Source organism: Pseudophryne corroboree, chromosome 3, assembly GCF_028390025.1.
Source record: "Pseudophryne corroboree isolate aPseCor3 chromosome 3, aPseCor3.hap2, whole genome shotgun sequence".
In the NCBI taxonomy this organism is placed as follows: Eukaryota; Metazoa; Chordata; class Amphibia; order Anura; family Myobatrachidae; genus Pseudophryne; species Pseudophryne corroboree.
Genome location: NC_086446.1, coordinates 592,325,964 through 592,344,317, shown reverse-complemented (window position 1 = coordinate 592,344,317; position 18,354 = coordinate 592,325,964). Strand labels below are relative to the sequence as shown.

The 18,354-nt window shown below is 45.1% G+C and overlaps 1 protein-coding gene across 1 annotated transcript in view; it reads right to left on the bottom strand.

Annotated features, from left to right (window-relative positions):
- LOC135056378 (uncharacterized) overlaps window positions 1-18,354 on the bottom strand; it is a 122,726-nt gene that overhangs the window by 84,939 nt on the left and 19,433 nt on the right. The gene's annotated exons all lie outside the window — the stretch shown is intronic.

Below are 18,354 nucleotides of genomic sequence, written 5' to 3'. Positions count from 1 at the left end.
AATGTGGCGGCGGAGGTATTCAGACTCATACATATATATATATATATATATATATACATATGTATATATATATATATATATATATATATACACACACACACACATATATATATATATATATATATATACACACACATATGTATACATATATATATATATATACACATACATACACACACAAAACATTTTTTTTTTATTCAAAACATTTTTTTAACTCAAATAATAATGGATTATAATGTAATCGTAAACTGTAAAACATTGAATCAAACATACACACCCTCTCTCAGCTGAAACAGCTCACAGCCAGCCAGAGAAGAAGGCAATGAGGTGCGCACTTTAGTCCCTGCAGTAAAGCTCCCTCTGGTAACGGCCGTCCTCCCTGCACAGCAAAGTCGCCTCCCATTCTCCCTCCCAGCAAGGCATGCGGTGCAGGCGTGCGTATGACGTCACTCGTGACGTACAGCACCCGGCATCAGTTTATAGCTCATCACCATGGTGATAGTAGTACAGACCCGGTGGCGCCGCGGCGGTGTACAGGCGGGCCGGTGTGTATATGAATGAGTCCGCTGTCCGGTGATGAAGTCGGCGGGGGTGCGGTGCTGGGGAGGAGTAAGTGTGGGTGCAGCCGCAGACGTATCTGTGGATGGGTGTGCAGCTCTTTTTGGTGTCACCCCATTGAAGGGTGACACCTGGGTGCGGGCCGCACCCCCCGCACCCCCCTCATGACGCCTCTGCCTGGTCCATCCGCCAGTTCCAGTTGATATACCGGAATATTAGGTAACTGTTTCACTACAATATACTGCTCGAATCTCTATCGATGATGTAACTTCTGTTTTTTCGTTCCCCCTAAGGATCGGATTAGTACCCTATCTCCTGGCCTTAGATGCTGCTCCTTCACATAGATATATGAAAGGTTTGCGTCTCACTTTGCGCTCTACAATGCTCTCAATTTCTTCAAAGCGAATGAATGTAATCCTCAATGTATCATCATGAATATGAAAAGAACAATCATAAAAACAACAATGTGTGAAAACTGTATATTTAAAGCCCACTAAACACTCTCACTCATGCAGGAAAGTAGGAAGGTGGTAAGTCCTCTCCCCGGCATGCGTCAGAAGGGTCCCTCAGTATATATTCACCACCCACAGTGGATAGAATGAAATATATGCTCACATGTATGCTTACATGAGTGAGGTGGGCACTTGTACATAAAGGTTTCTTTGTATGTCCCCTTTAATATATGGGGACAGACATTGAGTCCTCATAGTTGTCTCAAAATAAATGAAAAGAAACATATATCTAGTTTCCGCTGTATAAAATCAAATGTATTAAAAGAAAAAGAATAAGAAAAGGTCCTTACCCTGCTCCTTCACAAAACTATCGAATTGAGCTTTGTTCCTTTCTCCCATTTTATGAGCAGTCGTTTGTGTCGGGTGTAGTATGGTATGCCGGCGGCCGGGCTCCCGGCGTACCGGCGCCGGGAGCCCGACCGCCGGCATACCGACAGCGTGGCGAGTGCAAATGAGCCCCTTGCGGGCACGCTGCGCTCGTCACGCTGCAGGCACAGTGGCGCGCCACGCTATTTTATTCTCCCTCCAGGGGGGGTCGTGAACCCCCACGAGGGAGAAAAAGTGTCGGTATGCCGGCTGTCGGGATTCCGGCACCGGTATACTGTGCGCCGGGATCCCGACAGTCAGCATACTGAAGACCACCAGTTTGTGCCAACTGATAGACCTCTTTTAGTTGCTGTCTGAGCTGCTTAATGTACTGTGTGTGGGAGGATGTCGAGGTGGTAGTAATCTGCGTTCCTAAACAAACGTCAATTGGTAATCTGGCTTTCCGGCCGAACATAAGGTAATAGGGACTGTATCCAGTGGCCTCATTCCTAGTACAATTGTATGCGTGAACTAGCGGAGATACATAGCGGCACCATTGATGTTTCCGTTTGGAGTTTAACGTACCCAGCACGTTCAACAAGGTCCGGTTGAAGCACTCGGGCTGAGGATCACCTTGGGGATGATATGGAGTGGTTCAGGACTTTTTGATGCCACAGCAGTGGCATAACTCTTTAATTAACCTACTCTCAAATTCCCTTCCCTGGTCATTATGTATTCTGGCGGGTAGGCCGTAGTGGACAAAAAACTTGTCCCGCAAAGTTTTGGCAACGGTCACTGCTTTTTGATTGGCAGTTATATAGGCTTGGGCGTAACTTGTGAAGTGGCCTGTTACCACCCAGTATATGGCTATCATGTCCACCAGGACCTTCCAAGGTCAGGAAATCAATGCATATCAACTCCAGCGGTCTGGAACTCTGGATATTCACTAGCGGAGAGGACTTGGGGGCCAATTCAGACCTGATCAGTGCTGTGCGTGTTCACACAGCAGCGATCAGGCCTGAACTGCGCATGCGCCGGCATTGCAGTGCACCGGCGCATGCCAGACAGCCGACGGCTGTCTTTAGCTAGTGATCGCCTCGTCATCATTTGCCGGTCCACTGTTCGTTTTAACTATTCAGCCGCTGTCTGTTCTAAGGTCTGTGCCGCTTCTGCCGCCTCTATTTAGGTTGGACTGTTGCCACCCGTGATGTGTGTTGAACATTAAGGACACCTGCTACATCCACAGCACGTCCGTGCACGGTGGTCTCTGGACTGCGCCCGCTGTAGCGCCGGCCACCTGTTATGATCTCCGCTGCCTCCCACTGTGTGCCTATAAACGCTGCCCACCAGCTGGATCCTTTGAAGGAGTACATCTCTGCACCTGTGCTATAGTGCTATAACAGAGGACACTTCCAGAAGGGGGTAAATATAATCCCGCTTGATCGGGTAAAAACACTGAAGGAGGACTGACTCTGCACTGGGACGCCAGTGTTAGAGTTAATTGGAGACATTGTTTCTTCTTACTTGTGCTTTAACAATTTGAATCTGCTATGTGGCAGTAGTGGCAAATAGAAGACATTTCTTGACCGTTTTATGCTAATAGGCTATTTCTGCATACACTTTAGGCTGAATTTAATTTCAACCGAACTGGTTTTATATTGCAATATATATTGATTGTTATGTAACAGTATAGCACTGTTACACTTTATGCCATTATATTTTAGATAATTGTAATAATGTGATGATAATGTATCAGTAAACGTTTATATTATCAGCAAGTCTCCTGGTTTTATGAGTGAAAACAGACAACCATTTCTTATTCACTGTGTTCTTAGTCACTAAAGCGCATTGACATTTTCCTGTATTCTAGTGATCGCCTCTGCCTGATTGACAGGCAGAGGTGGTCGCTGGGCTGGAGGGGACAGGACGGCGGCGTTAAGCCACCATTTAAGGGGCGCAGTCCAGCTAACGCAGGCATGGCTGGACCACGCCGGGGGTGGGCCGCGGCGGCTGCGTGATGTCACACGCAGCTGTGGCGGCTGCATAACATCACACGCAGCTGCTGCGACCCGGGCAGTGACGAGTAGCTCCCGGCCAGCGTGCAGGAGCTGCGCTGGCTGGGAGCTACTCCTGAAGTACAAAAGCATCACCGCTGTGCGGATGCTTTTGTAATTCTGCAACGGGGCAGGGACTGACATGCGGAGTGGGCTAGCCCTGTGCTGAGCATCCCCCTGCATGTCAGTGTGCCTGATCGTAGCTGTGCTAATTTAGCACAGCTACAATCAACTCTGAATCACCCCAATGGTCGGTAACGTTTTCCAGAGGATACAGTTTCCACAGGTCCTACAGAATGGGTCTATGTTGTAGTTCATAAATGGCCAAAAGAATCGGTCAGCAACTAACCCTTGCATCTTGTCATACTGTATCCTAAATGCCCATGCTTGTCATGTAATGACTCTAATACCATTGCTTATATCTAGTGGGCAATATCATCTGTAGTTTATGAGTTCCATCGCTTTTCTGAACAATCCGGTATACTATTCCCTTCCTCAAGCTCAATTTTTTTAGCTGTCGCCATGCCACCTTTGAGTCTCTTGACAGATAGGCTCGGTTGATAGCTAATTTTGGGTGCTCTACAAGCCTCAGAATAGGGGAAATATCTGGATCCTTTTGTTGTTTTTGAGCAAGTTGTTCTCTGGTGATGATCATGCTGATCCCTTCCAATTCTGGATGACTCAACCGACAGTATGCGGGGGGAATGGCTAAATCCGAAGCTCCAATCGCCAATATAGCTGCCGGCTCAGTATACCTATTGATGCTTATCTTTTGACATAACCCTTTCACGGCAGCTGCAGGCACCTCAATCCAGTCATCTCCTATATGGCAAGGATCTCCATGTGGCATTTGGGATAAGGCATCCACATCCTGATTATTAATTCCCGGGCAATATTTGATCTTAAAATTATAATTGGTTAGTGCCGCCAGCCACCTATGGCCTGTGACATCCAACTTGGCTGACGTCTGGATGTAGGTAAGAGGGTTAATATCGGTTTGTATAGTGAAGTGGACTCTATACAGGTAGTCATGGAACTTCTCGCTAATGGCCCATTTTAGAGCTAGAAATTCCAATTTATGGACCAGATAATTATTCTCACTTCTGGACAGACCCCGGCTGATGTAGGAGATGGGTCTCAGCTGTAAGTCCTGCAGTTGTTATAACACTCCTCCCAGGCCTTCAAATGAGGAATTGATATGAACTTTGTACGGCAGTTCAGGTTGAGCATATGCTAATACGGGTGACTGTGTTAAACTATCTTTCAATTTATGGAATGCTTGTTCACACTGCTCCGTCTACCAGGCTCTGAAGTACTCCCAAGGTTTATAATAAGGTTTCTCTCCATCAGTTAGATGGTTAGCACTCTTATTGACGGGGATACCCGCGTGTAAGTTCTGTTAATGGTTGTTCGACTTTGGAATAGTGTGACACAAATTTCCGATAGTAGTCACAGAACTCCAGGAAAGACCTTAAATCTTTAAGGTTATCCGGTCTGGGCCAATTCTTCACCATAGCCACCTGGGTCGGTAGTTATCCCTTGTCTACTTACAATGTGCCCTAAATACTTGACAGATGCCCGGCAGAACTTACATTTCTCAATCGATAGTTTTAGCCCTCGGGCCTGAAGATGATCCAAAACCTTAAGTAAGCGTTCATTGTGTTCTTCAAGATCTTTCCCAACTACAATGATGTCGTCGAGATATACCAAGATCTCGCGGTAGCACATATCACCTACCGTTTTCTCCATAGTTCTCTGAATGGTGGCTGGAGCTCCTGTAATACCTTGAGGCATCTTCAGGAACTCAAAGAATCCTATGTGGCATATAAAGGCGGTCTTAGCCCTATCACCTACACTCCTTGGGATCTGGTAATATCCACAACACAGGTCAAGTACCGAGAACCATTGACTCCTCTAAAGACAATCTAGCATTTCATCAACCTTAGGGACCGTGTACGGGTCTGGCACCATCCGACTATTCAAGGTGCGGTAATCAATACATAACCTGATTTCTCCACTCTTCTGGTGTGCTTCCACAATGAGTGGAGCATATGGACCCTCTGAGTCCGCTATTACATGGTTCTCCAATAAACTGCACAGGTGTGCTCTCACGTCTTTGAAATCAGCTGGCGCTAACCTCCGAGATCGTTCCCTGAAGGGGATGTCGAAGTCAAAAATATTACATACACATCACATACAAACTCCAAACAGATGGGTCTCTGTTCATGCATTTTGCGCATATACGCATTCGCTCAGTGAAGCCACAAAGACATATACAACATATTCATACAACACATAGATAAAACATGTCCAGCAACAGACTTGTATTATATGGTATTTATATAATAGAGTTTAACATCAGATATATATGTATTATTGGAACAGAACAAGATAAACATATCATGCTTAGTGTCAAATTGATCAGGGGAATGAGTGTGTTAATTTGATAGCTGTGGTTAGTTTGTAGCACATTGCAACGATTAGTTATGATTAAATGTATCAAATCTAAAGTCACTCTTATTAGAACAAAGGCAGCATGTGTGCAGCAGAAACCAGTGGCTAACACCTATAATTACATCATCAAATTGGACGTTGCTTGCATATGAACTGACCAACAACACATCATGAACAAGAGATCTCCCTCCCCTGGGCCAATAACAGAAGACTCAGTCCCAGACATGTACCTCCCCCAATGCACAGTATTTAGGTATTTCCCCTCACCCAAGAAGTGCTGTTTTGTTAGTTGCTGTTGGTGCAGATTCAAAGATGGAGCAGACTGTGCATTGAGGGACAGGGTGAAGTATGCTGGCTGTAATTGATCCTTATGTAACTACAACTGCTTCTTGTGTAATTGTAACTCTGTAACCATATATATACTGTACATGTGTTATATTGTATGCATACCCTTTTAATATCAAATATACATCTCTGAGCGTTAGACCTCAGTAATACAATGTGTGCGAGTGCTTGTTTTCTCTTAAGGGATATAGTGTTTGCGAGGTACAGCGCACTTTTATCATATATGGTAATAAGATGTGCCTTGCGTCCGCAGCATATATTAACTCTGGCATTTGAAATATTTATTAGAAATAATTGGAAATTCACAGGGGTGTCCTTATTCAGTTTAATGTGGTGCTCCACTCCAGTTGCAGTCCCTAAATCCCAGTCGCTCTTTGAAAAAGCAGACTCCCTTAACTGAAGTTGCTCTACCAAACATTGCTTACTCTCGCTATCGATATCACTCCCCTGGAAACAAGAAGCTATATCAAAGGTCATAGGTCGTCCATCAACCCCATGGGTTAACTTTTCACTACTGGCTTCGGTGCGGCTTTCTATCAGGTGGCATCGGTATTCCCCGTCACAGGTTTGTCCAACCATAGAGCGCTTGTTGTCCTTATCCTGCTTCTCACACCATCGGATGAAATTTTTGAACATATGAGTATTAGTGCCCACAATCGCTAAAAGTTGTCCATTATCCCCTGGAGAGTCAGGGCAAACCAAAGCTATCAGCGGGACGGTCTCATTGGGAGTAATCAGTATGGGTTCAAAAGTCATCTGGGTAACAATATATCCTAAATAAGAGTACTTCTGCTCACTTAAAATCCAGATGGTAAGGCCACTAAGCGGTTGCATGGGCATATCGGACAAGTGCTCACGATACCAGGATTCGAAAACAATAAAGACCTGTGACCCGCTATCCATTAAAATAGTACAGCCCTTACCATTAATCATAGCTTTGACCTGTGGTGCCTGGCCCATTAGGCTTTCTGGATTGGTGTCTGACCTCTGGGCACTCCCCATTGCTCTGATGTTTATAATAGGGGAGCCTGTGAGGGGTTCACAGCATTCCCATTTGGGTTTTCCAATTGCGATGTTCTCCTCCTCCCAGAGTCACTGGGTTCCCCTCTCCGCAATTCATTACCAGGACATACAAACGACCTATGTCCAGGCTGCCCAGAACTGTAACATATAATGTGGTTGCGGCTTCCCCTTCCCCCAGCTCATCCCCCGCCCCATTCCTAGAGACCAATAGGGACTGGGATCAGCATTGGTTTGAAGGGCAATCAGCTGGTCAATTTTTTTATTTTCTTTCATCCATGGGAGGATGAGTTGCTGCTTGTAATACAACCTTTACCTTTTTTATGTTTCTTTCCCAATTTTCAGTCTGGACCTCCTCCAGCTTGACTTCTTTTACCAATTCCATCAGGGTAGGAGGAAGGCCAGTAGCCTAGTACATCTGAGTCTCTGAGCCACAGGATTGTTGGTTAGGGCCCCTTTGTGCACCTGTCTCATCCTGCTCACATCAACCGACTCCTTCATCTAGAATTTTGTACAGCAGTCTGTTCACTCGATAGATATAGTGGGTCAGCGGCTCTCCTGGCTTTTGATAGGTATGGGTCAATCTAGCCATCAAATCCCCCACATCCTCTAGTGTCCGAAATGAGAAATCTAAGGTTTCAAGATAATCTTTTAGAGTAGCGGTCAACTTGCTCCACCTGGTGGCCTGTATCACCCCCATGGCTGGCCCACGTAGTCTTTCCACTATATGCTGTTTTTCATATGCTTGAGACATTGCCACGCCTCCAAATGCTGAACCGCCGCCTCCTGCCAGGTGTCACAACTTTCTTCTCCTGCCGACACAGGGGTGATTCCGGAGAGTATTCTTAACAGTCGATGGCCACCTTCATAATGCCATCAGTCTAACTGACTGACCATCTTGTCTACTATGGTGTGGACTCCGGTCCCAATAGCTCCATCTTTGTTCCCATAAGGTTTGGCTTCCACAATAGTGTAAAAACATTCCCCCAAGGAGGGTGCTCTGAATCTGTGGTCTTCCCTGGAAGTGGCCTCCTCCTTCGCACATCTCTCCCTTTGGGCCAGAACAATTGTATCTTCCACCCTGGAATGTCCTCCATAATGACCATACTTGGAATTAGGGTCTGGTCTAATGGATTTTGATAACTAACAAGTATAGCAAACATGCCACCAGACTGCCCTTTCCACTGCTCAACCACCCACGGCTGACTGACACTGTACAGGTTTCCCACTGCTTTTAGTACAGCATCATCACTGACCGCTGACAGGGGTTCTCCCAGTTCAAAACTGCACAAGAGTTCCACCCCCTTCTCCCTACATCATTGGTATTTGTCAGTGGTAGTTACTTCTTCCATGATTCCCCTGTATGGTAAACAGGAGATCCTGATGGGTCACCTCACTCTGAGATCTCAGCAGTGCCTCCAAATGTAACCCTACCTCTCCTTTAGGGGTGTATTACCTCTCGTCTGGCATGCCTCCACCCAAATTGGACACCCTGGCTTGCTTGGGTAAGCTGTCCTGTGATAGGGTATAGGGTTGATGAAGTCAAGGTTGTCCGACTGACCTAGGTGAGTGTCTTAGTAGCATATGAACTATTCTTAATAGTGCTTTATTACCTAATATTCCTGTTAGTTTACCTGTTCCTCTGTGGTTTCTTCTTCTCTAGGACCCTCAGTTTATCCCAGATACAGGCAACAAACTATCTCAGGTAAGTTAAACTTTCTTTATATAGACTATAATTAAGTGTTAGGTCATGTACAATATTAGTAGTTAGCACATTGACTACTATGTCTTATTTGGAGAATTACAGTCCTTTACAATACCCAAACTTATATACATTTTAGATTCCTATATTACAATGTTAATGCATGCAACACAAAAAAAAAATCAGGTACCTACACTACAGTCTATATGACTATAGACCTGGGATTTACCAGAGTATTTACTGTGCAGTCTATAAAAAATATATATAGTACCTTGTCAGTAGTAAACTGGGGGGTAAGCCACAAGGGAGAATGTTATAATCCGTTGGTGAGGTGTTGGCTGCGGCTACCAGTAGCTGCCCAGTAATGACTGCTAGGTGAGGTAAGTGTATTATCTGGAGGAAATAGTACAGTTTCCTGGAAGGTTACCTGTTGCTGTCCTGTTACGAGCTTGCCGGGGATGATGGTGGGTTTCTATACCCCTGGATGACAGACAAGCAGTACCTGTTGGCAAAAATATTGGCCTCTCTGACTATTCCTAAATGTGAGATGCAATTCTGTACCAGTTTTTCCACCGTTTTATTCCAAGGAATATCAATCATTATTTATAGGTAACTAGGATGGTCAACTAGTCCTTTCCTGAATTACTCTATGGGAGGGGAGCTAACCCTATGCAAAGTCCAATATTAATACACAGTTCTTTGCTGTAATACACTCAGTCGATGAAGGTAACCAGGACTGAGGTACTTGTGCACTAGCCACCAGCCCAATGAGGGACTCTGCAACTATAATACCTAGGCAGCCACAAGCTCTTCCACTGCTCTATCTCCGGTGTGAGTCAGTATTACTGTTATATTATTGTCCATTCACAGTATCTGAGGAGTTTAATAGGGGTAGCTGTAAGCTATGGGCACAGCAGATTCCTCGGGAGTATGTGATGTATGGCATCTACAGTGCAGGCTAGGGAGGTGGACAAGGCAGTGCTGACTTTTGGTGCCCCAGCTGCTATGGGGCTTCTCACTCTCCCTGCTTCTGCGGTGAAGCTTGGCCTCTGTGCTCCTGACCACTCCCCCCAATGCCGGGTATAGGCTACTATGGATGTCACTCTCTGGCTCCGAGCACTGGCTTGCCTGTGTTAGTGTCTCTCTGGGTGGCTCTTATCAGTCCCGGACCCTCCTCAACACTCTGGGGGATAGCACCTAATCCCATGCACACCCCACACCAACAGCCGCTGTGCCACTCCTCTCACCACTCCTGGACTTCACTGGAGACCAAGCCTCCACTGACGCCAGCCAGAGCGGTTGTGCCTCTGGTAGCACCTATGCCTCTTTCATACTGGCTGCTGCATTCACCTGGATGGCCCCACCGCACCCCGGTTCAGGCTACCTCATGCTGGCAATCCCCACCGATACTGTCTGCACCAATGCATAAACTGACATCCATATACCATACATCAGAATGCACAACATAGTTATATAGTATCATTACACTTTTTATATGCATAATATGCTCTTCATATACAGATACCTATGTGTATATATGCAAATGTATTCCCCGTAATGAGACTATCTTCTTGGCATTATCAATAGGGCACTACAATTGCATTTGAATTTAAAGCACCCTCTGGTTTCCATATCTCTACATTTCTTTTACCCCACTAACAGGGATTCCACTGGGAGGTGCTGCTTTTTGAAGCGTGAGAGAAAGGTTTTGTTGTGTGTATATATGTATATATATATATATATATATACACACACATATACATACAACAATAGTGAGAAAGCGCCCCAATGTAAAATCTTTAAATAGACCAAGAATTATTGGTCACCCAGCACAGCTGACTGTATATAACCCCTTAGGGTCAATTTAGAAAGATGCACAATGTTCCAATTTAACACATTTATTAAAAGTAATTTTCATATAAAATCATAAACATGATAAACAAAATAAAACAGTGTCCGTGGTTTGACAGAATTTCCTTCCCCCATCACAATTGAAAGAAAATCCAACGCATTTTGTCTCTTGCCGAGACTTCATCAGGGGCATATCTTCAGAAGGAAATACGGTTTGAACATCAATTGTAGATGTGTAGCTAATACAAACTCTTTGAACCAATGAATGCGACGTCATTCTTTATCCATATCAATATAACCTGACTTTTAGTTTGAGTTAGTATACAATGATCAGAAAATTGCTCAATCTTATTTCGGGAGAGCTCCAAGAGTAGATTCTACCTCTATTTACTCTGGTAGTGTTCCTCCAATTGTTCCCAATGATCTGGTGTGTGTGTGTGTGTGTGTGTGTGTGTGTGTGTGTGTGTGTGTGTGTATATATATATATATATATATATATATATAATGATATATTTAGCTTTTAGAAGAGGACCCCTTTATGTACAATGAAACACGGACCACCTACAGTGTCCCCGAACACAGCAGCCCCAGCCCCTTAATGGAACATAGCACCCCTAGAGGACATAGGTACCCTTTAGCAGCTCCAGTCCCTTGATGGACAAAAATAGAGCACCACCTGGCGGACATTGCATGGATGCGTCTGTTCACTACAACCTCCACAGCCAGGTAAAATGCTGCAATCACCGGGGGTCTTATATAGAACCCAAAACCCGCAAGAATCCGATAGCAGGAGGATCTTTGCCTCAATTTGGGATCCGAGTAAAGGTGTGTACACATGGTGAGCTAAATCTGTAAGATTTTGACTATATAGTCAAAATCTTATGGAATGTTAGTGCACATCTCAAGGTGTTAGGCAGCTTGCGATACCAAATCGTTTCCGATGCGCACTCCCGCAAGGCTGTGCAGGCAAGTCAATCTTGACTATCAAATGTACTATCTAGTGCAAAGTATATTCAAAATTGGCACTTAGTCAAAATCGTACAAAGACAAAATCGAAAGTACTGATAGTCAAAATCTATGTTATCTGGGCTCTGGGGGAGTTCAAGGGAAATCATTAGTGATGTGCACCGGACATTTTTCGGGTTTTGTGTTTTGGTTTTGGATTTGGTTCCGCGGCCGCGTTTTGGATTCGGACGCATTTTGGCAAAACCTCACCGAAAATTTTTTGTCGGATTCGGGGGTGTTTTGGACTCGGGTGTTTTTTACAAAAAACCCTAAAAAACAGCTTAAATCATAAAATTTGGGGGTCATTTCGATCCCATAGTATTATTAACCTCAATAACCATAATTTCCACTAATTTCCAGTCTATTTTGAACACCTCACACCTCACAATATTATTTTTAGTCCTAAAATTTGCACCGAGGACGCTGGATGGCTAAGCTAAGCGACACAAGTGGCCGACACAAACACCTGGCCCATCTAGGAGTGGCACTGCAGTGTCAGGCAGGATGGCACTTCAAAAAAATAGTCCCCAAACAGCACATGATGCAAAGAAAAATGAAAGAAAAAAGAGGTGCAAGATGGAATTGTCATTGTGCCCTCCCACCCACCCTTATGTTGTATAAACAGGACATGCACACTTTAACAAACCCATCATTTCAGCGACAGGGTCTGCCACACAACTGTGACTGAAATAACTGGTTGGTTTGGGCCCCCACCAAAAAAGAAGCAATCAATCTCTCCTTGCACAAACTGGCTCTACGGAGGCAAGATGTCCACCTCATCATCATCGTCCGATTCATCACCCCTTTCACTGTGTACATCCCCCTCCTCACAGATTATTAATTCGTCCCCACTGGAATCCACCATCTCAGGTCCCTGTGTACTTTGTGGAGGAAATTGCTGCTGGTGAATGTCTCCACGGAGGAATTGATTATAATTCATTTTGATGAACATCATCTTCTCCACATTTTCTGGAAGTAACCTCGTACGCCGATTGCTGACAAGGTGAGCGGCTGCACTAAACACTCTTTCGGAGTACACACTGGAGGGAGGGCAACTTAGGTAGAATAAAGCCAGTTTGTTCAAGGGCCTCCAAATTGCCTCTTTTCCTGCCAGTATACGTACGGACTGCCTGACGTGCCTACTTGGATGCGGTCACTCATATAATCCTCCACCATTCTTTCAATGGTGAGAGAATCATATGAAGTGACAGTAGACGACATGTCAGTAAGTTGGCAGGTCCTTCAGTCCAGACCAGATGTCAGCACTCGCTCCAGACTGCCCTGCATCACCGCCAGTGGGTGGGCTCGGAATTCTTAGCCTTTTCCTCGCACCCCCAGTTGTGGGAGAATGTGAAGGAGGAGATGTTGACGGGTCACGTTCCGCTTGACTTGACAATTTTCTCACCAGCAGGTCTTTGAACCTCTGCAGACTTGTGTCTGCCGGAAAGCGAGATACAACGTAGGTTTTAAATCTAGGATCGAGCACGGTGGCCAAAATGTAGTGCTCTGATTTCAACAGATTGACCACCCGTGAATCCTGGTTAAGCGAATTAAGGGCCCCATCCACAAGTCCCACATGCCTAGCGGAATCGCTCTGTTTTAGCTCCTCCTTCAATGTCTCCAGCTTCTTCTGCAGAAGCCTGATGAGGGGAATGACCTGACTCAGGCTGGCAGTGTCTGAACTGACTTCACGTGTGGCAAGTTCAAAGGGTTGCAGAACCTTGTACAACGTTGAAATCATTCTCCACTGCGCTTGAGTCAGGTGCATTCCCCCTCCTTTGCCTATATCGTGGCCAGATGTATAGGCTTGAATGGCCTTTTGCTGCTCCTCCATCCTCTGAAGCATATAGAGGGTTGAATTCCACCTCGTTACCATCTCTTGCTTCAGATGATGGCAGGGCAGGTTCAGGACTGTTTGGTGGTGCTCCAGTCTTCTGTACGCGGTGGCTGAATGCCGAAAGTGGCCCGAAATTCTTCGGGCCACCAACAGCATCTCTTGCACGCCCCTGTCGTTTTTTAAATAATTCTGCACCACCAAATTCAATGTATGTGCAAAACATGGGACGTGCTGGAATTTGCCCAGATGTAATGCACGCACAATATTGCTGGCGTTGTCCGATGTCACAAATCCCCAGGAGAGTCCAATTGGGGTAAACCATTCTGCGATGATCTTCCTCAGTTTCCATAAGAGGTTGTCAGCTGTGTGCCTCTTCTGGAAAGCGGTGATACAAAGCGTAGCCTGCCTAGGAACGAGTTGGCGTTTGCGAGATGCTGCTACTGGTGCCGCCGCTGCTGTTCTTGCTGCGGGAGGCAATACATCTACCCAGTGGGCTGTCACAGTCATATAGTCCTGAGTCTGCCCTGCTCCACTTGTCCACATGTCCGTGGTTAAGTGGACATTGGGTACAACTGCATTTTTAGGACACTGGTGACTCTTTTTCTGAGGTCTGTGTACATTTTCGGTATCGCCTGCCTAGAGAAATGGAACCTAGATGGTATTTGCTACCGGGGACACAGTACCTCAATCAAGTCTCTAGTTGCCTCTGAATTAACGGTGGATACCGGTACCACGTTTCTCACCGCCCAGGCTGCCAAGGCCTGAGTTATCTGCTTTGCAGCAGGATGACTGCTGTGATATTTCATCTTCCTAGCAAAGGACTGTTGGACAGTCAATTGCTTACTGGAAGTAGTACAAGTGGTCTTCCGACTTCCCCTCTGGGATGACGATCGACTCCCAGCAGCTACAACAGCAGCGCAAGCAGCAGTAGGCGTTACAATCAAGGATGCATCGGAGGAATCCCAGGCAGGAGAGGACTCGTCAGACTTGCCAGTGACATGGCCTGCAAGACTATTGGCTTTCCTGGGTAAGGAGGAAATTGACACTGAGGGAGTTGGTGGTGTGGTTTGCAGGAGCTTGGTTACAAGAGGAAGGGATTTAGTGGTCAGTGGACTGCTTCCGCTGTCACCCAAAGTTTTTGAACTTGTCACTGACTTATGATGAATGCGCTGCAGGTGACGTATAAGGGAGGATGTTCCAAGGTGGTTAACGTCCTTACCCCTACTTATTACAGCTTGACAAAGGCAACACACGGCTTGACACCTCTTGTCCGCATATGTGTTGAAATAATTCCACACCAAAGAGCTGATTTTTTTTGTATTTTGACCAGGCATGTCAATGGCCATATTCGTCCCACGGACAACAGGTGTCTCCCCGGGTGCCTGACTTAAACAAACTACCTCACCATTAGAATCCTCCTTGTCAATTTCCTCCCCAGCGCCAGCAACACCCATATCCTCATCCTGGTGTACTTCAATAGTGACATCTTCAATTTGACTATCAGGAACTGGACTGCGGGTGCTCCTTCCAGCACTTGCAGGGGGCGTGCAAATGGTGGAAGGCGCAAGCTCTTCCCGTCCAGTGTTGGGAAGGTCAGGCATCGCAACCGACACAATTGGACTCTCCTTGGGGATTTGTGATTTAGAAGAACGCACAGTTCTTTGCTGTGCTTTTGCCAGCTTAAGTCTTTTAATTTTTCTAGCGAGAGGATGAGTGCTTCCATCCTCATGTGAATCTGAACCACTAGCCATGAACATAGGCCAGGGCCTCAGCCGTTCCTTGCCACTCCGTGTCGTAAATGGCATATTGGCAAGTTTACACTTCTCATCAGATGCTTTCAATTTTGATTTTTGGGTCATTTTACTGAACTTTTGTTTTTTGGATTTTACATGCTCTCTACTATGACATTGGGCATCGGCCTTGGCAGACGACGTTGATGGCATTTCATCGTCTCGGCCATGACTAGTGGCAGCAGCTTCAGCACAAGGTGGAAGTGGATCTTGATCTTTCCCTATTTTAACCTCCACATTTTTGTTCTCCATTTTTTAATGTGTGGAATTATATGCCAGTATCAATAGCAAAGGCCTACTACTATATATACTGCGCACAACTGAAATGCACCACAGGTATGGATGGATAGTATACTTGACGACACAGAGGTAGGTAGAGCAGTGGCCTTCCGTACCGTACTGCTATATATACTGGTGGTCACTGTGTCAGCAAACTGCAAAACTAAAATTCACCACAGGTATAGAATGTAGATGGATAGTATACTTAATGACGACACAGAGGTAGGTACAGCAGTGGCCTTCCGTACCGTACTGCTATATATAGTATACTGGTGGTCACTGTGTCAGCAAACTGCAAAACTAAAATGCACCACAGGTATAGAATGTAGATGGATAGTATACTTTATGACGACACAGAGGTAGGTACAGCAGTGGCCTTCCGTACCGTACTGCTATATATAGTTTACTGGTGGTCACTGTGTCAGCAAACTGCAAAACTAAAATGCACCACAGGTATAGAATGTAGATGGATAGTATACTTAATGACGACACAGAGGTAGGTACAGCAGTGGCCTTCCGTACCGTACTGCTATATATAGTATACTGGTGGTCACTGTGTCAGCAAACTGCAAAACGAAAATGCACCACAGGTATAGAATGTAGATGGATAGTATACTTAATGACGACACAGAGGTAGGTACAGCAGTGGCCTTCCGTACCGTACTGCTATATATAGTATACTGGTGGTCACTGTGTCAGCAAACTGCAAAACTAAAATGCACCACAGGTATAGAATGTAGATGGATAGTATACTTAATGACGACACAGAGGTAGGTACAGCAGTGGCCTTCCGTACCGTACTGCTATATATAGTATACGGGTGGTCACTGTGTCAGCAAACTGCAAAACTAAAATGCACCACAGGTATAGAATGTAGATGGATAGTATACTTAATGACGACACAGAGGTAGGTAGAGCAGTGGCCTTCCGTACCGTACTGCTATATATAGTATACTGGTGGTCACTGTGTCACCAAACTGCAAAACTAAAATGCACCACAGGTATAGAATGTAGATGGATAGTATACTTAATGATGACACAGAGGTAGGTACAGCAGTGGCCTTCCGTACCGTACTGCTATATATAGTATACTGGTGGTCACTGTGTCAGCAAACTGCAAAACTAAAATGCACCACAGGTATAGAATGTAGATAGATAGTATACTTAATGATGACACAGAGGTAGGTACAGCAGTGGCATTCCGTACCGTACTGCTATATATAGTATACTGGTGGTCACTGTGTCAGCAAACTGCAAAACTAAAATGCACCACAGGTATAGAATGTAGATGGATAGTATACTTAATGACGACACAGAGGTAGGTACAGCAGTGGCCTTCCGTACCGTACTGCTATATATAGTATACTGGTGGTCACTGTGTCACCAAACTGCAAAACTAAAATGCACCACAGGTATAGAATGTAGATAGATAGTATACTTAATGATGACACAGAGGTAGGTACAGCAGTGGCCTTCCATACCATACTGCTATATATAGTATACTGGTGGTCACTGTGTCAGCAAACTGCAAAACTAAAATGCACCACAGGTATAGAATGTAGATAGATAGTATACTTAATGACGACACAGAGGTAGGTACAGCAGTGGCCTTCCGTACCGTACTGCTATATATAGTATACTGGTGGTCACTGTGTCAGCAAACTGCAAAATGAAAATGCACCACAGGTATAGAATGTAGATGGATAGTATACTTAATGATGACACAGAGGTAGGTACAGCAGTGGCCTCCGTACCATACTGCTATATATAGTATACTGGTGGTCACTGTGTCAGCAAACTGCAAAACTTAAATGCACCACAGGTATAGAATGTAGATGGATAGTATACTTAATGACGACACAGAGGTAGGTACAGCAGTGGCCTTCCGTACCGTACTGCTATATATAGTATACTGGTGGTCACTGTGTCAGCAAACTGCAAAACTAAAATGCACCACAGGTATAGAATGTAGATGGATAGTATACTTAATGACGACACAGAGGTAGGTACAGCAGTGGCCTTCCGTACCGTACTGCTATATATAGTATACTGGTGGTCACTGTGTCAGCAAACTGCAAAACGAAAATGCACCACAGGTATAGAATGTAGATGGATAGTATACTTAATGACGACACAGAGGTAGGTACAGCAGTGGCCTTCCGTACCGTACTGCTATATATAGTATACTGGTGGTCACTGTGTCAGCAAACTGCAAAACTAAAATGCACCACAGGTATAGAATGTAGATGGATAGTATACTTAATGACGACACAGAGGTAGGTACAGCAGTGGCCTTCCGTACCGTACTGCTATATATAGTATACTGGTGGTCACTATGTCAGCAAACTGCAAAACTAAAATGCACCACAGGTATAGAATGTAGATGGATAGTATACTTAATGACGACACAGAGGTAGGTACAGCAGTGGCCTTCCGTACCGTACTGCTATATATACTGGTGGTCACTGTGTCAGCAAACTGCACAACTGAAATGCACCACAGGTATAGAATCTAGATGGATAGTATACTTAATGACGACACAGAGGTAGGTACAGCAGTGGCCTACTGTACCGTACTGCTATATATTATATACTGGTGGTCACTGGTCAGCAAAACTTTGCACTGTACTCCTCCTATATAA